Genomic DNA, 3,105 nt, shown 5'->3' with positions numbered 1-3,105 from the left:
TTGATGCCTGATCTGATGGCCAGTAACCATTTGGGCCAGGCTTCAGTGACCTGAATTTGTTGGCATCGATGTCTATTTAATGATAGTATGAGATCAGTGGCCCAAAGTCATTTAATCCTCTCGATAACACCCATGATGCCCACTCTGCACTGTATTTTATTATTCTGATAGCATATTATAAAACAGAAAATGTAGTGAAGAAGAAAATGCTAAGCAAGACAGTGAATTGCAGAGGAGACGACCGGATGACGGCACTCACCACCCTCACCCTACAGCAGTCATTCTCGCGCACCTTCAGCTGCCTTCTTCCCTCCACGGTGGCGTTATTAATCGCCCTCCAGTGTGGGCCTCTCCCAGAAGCTTCCTCATGGTCCCCTCCGCGGTGGCGCCATTAATCGCCCTCCAGTGTGGGCCTCTCCCAGAAGCTTCCTCATGGTCCCCTCCGCGGTGGCGCCATTAATCGCCCTCCAGTGCGGGCCTCTCCCAGAAGCTTCCTTCATGGTCTCCTCCGCGGACATCTGTGGCGCAGCAGGAATAAAGCCGCGGGAGCCTATCAGCAGTCGACTTACTGGAAGGGCAGACAGTAAGTGCAGCACTGATAGGCTGAGCAGCAGTGAGGAGAAGAGCCAGCCCCGCCTCCTCAGTATGAGGCAGAGTCGTATCGGTCAGTGAGGTAAAATGGCGGCTAGTTTGCCCAGTTCACTGCCTCCCTAGAGCCATTGAAACCACACATGGGGAGCGGCCCTGAGGGACATATGTCCATTCTATGCAATGCCCCGGGCTCACCCATCACGTCACACCATGGCTCCTGTCAGAGGCTCCGCCTCCACAGAACCACGCGGGCGGAGCTGGCTGCACCACCATTGCTTTCGGTACTTCTTCTTCTTGCCTGTGCACGCATGGTGCAGGCGGCACTGCTTCCTCTGCCCCTTCCCAGTCCCGTAGCTTGGCGCCATTGTCCCACACAGCAAATGATGAGACCTCAGGGCGCGGATGTGGCACTGCCTCCCAGCAGGCGCCTGACTGGCTGCAGAGAAACGGCTGCGTATAGGGCGTCGCCACAGGCACGAACTCTTAGGAAGGGGCGGGGCTTCTGTAGAGATGGGCGGGGTATAGTGTGTCTGTAGTATAAGGTGGGTGTAATAAAATGTGTGTAATATAATGTGTGTAATATAACGTGCGTGTAATATAAGGTGTGTATAATATAACGTGTGTGTAATATACTGTGTGTAATATAACGTGTGTATAATATAACGTGTATAATATAACGTGTGCAATATAACGTGAATAATATAACGTTTGTATAATATAACATGTGTGTAATATAACGTGTGTGTAATATAACGTGTGTGTAATATAATGTGTGTAATATAACGTGTGTGTAATATAACGTGTGTATAATATAACGTGTGTATAATATAACGTGTGTGTAATATAATGTGTGTAATATAACGTGTGTGTAATATAACGTGTGTGTAATATGTGTGTAATATGACGTGTGTATAATATAACGTGTGTGTAATATAACGTGTGTAATATAACGTGTGTGTAATATAATGTGTGTAATATAACGTGTGTGTAATATAACGTGTGTGTAATATAATGTGTGTAATATAACGTGTGTAATATAACGTGTGTGTAGTATAATGTGTGTAATATAACGTGTGTATAATATAACGTGTATAATATAACGTGTGTAATATAACGTGTATAATATAATGTGTGTAATATAACGTGTGTGTAGTATAATGTGTAATATAACGTGTGTATAATATAACGTGTGTGTAATATAACGTGTGTATAATATAACGTGTGTATAATATGACGTGTGTGTAGTATGTGTGTAATATAACGTATGTGTAATATAACGTATGTATAATATAACGTGTGTGTAATATAACGTGTGTATAATATAACATGTGTATAATATAACGTGTGTGTAATATAACGTGTGTATTATATAACGTGTGTGTAGTATGTGTATAATATAACGTGTGTGTAATATAACGTGTGTATAATATAACGTGTGTGTAATATAACGTGTGTGTAATATAACGTGTGTATAAAATAACGTGTGTGTAATATAACGTGTGTGTAATATAATGTGTGTAATATAACGTGTGTGTAATATAACGTGTGTATAATATAACGTGTGTATAATATAATGTGTGTGTAATATAACGTGTGTATAAAATAACGTGTGTGTAATATAACGTGTGTGTAATATAACGTGTGTATAATATAACGTGTGTGTAATATAACGTGTGTGTAATATAATGTGTGTAATATAACGTGTGTGTAATATAACGTGTGTATAAAATAACGTGTGTGTAATATAACGTGTGTGTAATATAACGTGTGTATAATATAACGTGTGTGTAATATAACGTGTGTGTAATATAATGTGTGTAATATAACGTGTGTGTAATATAACGTGTGTATAATATAACGTGTGTATAATATAACGTGTGTGTAATATAACGTGTGTAATATAACGTGTGTGTAATATAATGTGTGTAATATAACGTGTGTGTAATATAACGTGTGTATAGTATAATGCGTGTAATATAACGTGTGTGTAATATAATGTGTGTAATATAACGTGTGTGTAATATAACGTGTGTGTAGTATAATGTGTGTAATATAACGTGTGTATAATATAACGTGTATAATATAATGTGTGCAATATAACGTGTGTGTAGTATAATGTGTAATATAACGTGTGTATAATATAACGTGTGTGTAATATAACGTGTGTATAATATAACGTGTGTATAATATGATGTGTGTGTAGTATGTGTGTAATATAACGTGTGTGTAATATAACGTATGTATAATATAACGTGTGTGTAATATAACGTGTGTATAATATAACATGTGTATAATATAACGTGTGTGTAATATAACGTGTGTATTATATAACGTGTGTGTAGTATGTGTATAATATAACGTGTGTATAATATAACGTGTGTGTAATATAACGTGTGTGTAATATAACGTGTGTATAAAATAACTTGTGTGTAATATAACGTGTGTGTAATATAACGTGTGTATAATATAACGTGTGTGTAATATAACGTGTGTGTAATATAATGTGTGTAATAT

This window comes from Phyllobates terribilis, unplaced genomic scaffold (genome assembly GCF_046119375.1).
Source record: "Phyllobates terribilis strain yellow unplaced genomic scaffold, ASM4611937v1 Scaffold_11__3_contigs__length_659146591, whole genome shotgun sequence".
Classification (NCBI taxonomy): domain Eukaryota; kingdom Metazoa; phylum Chordata; class Amphibia; order Anura; family Dendrobatidae; genus Phyllobates; species Phyllobates terribilis.
The sequence above is the reverse complement of the archived record's forward strand: the minus strand, read 5'-3'. Positions refer to the sequence as shown.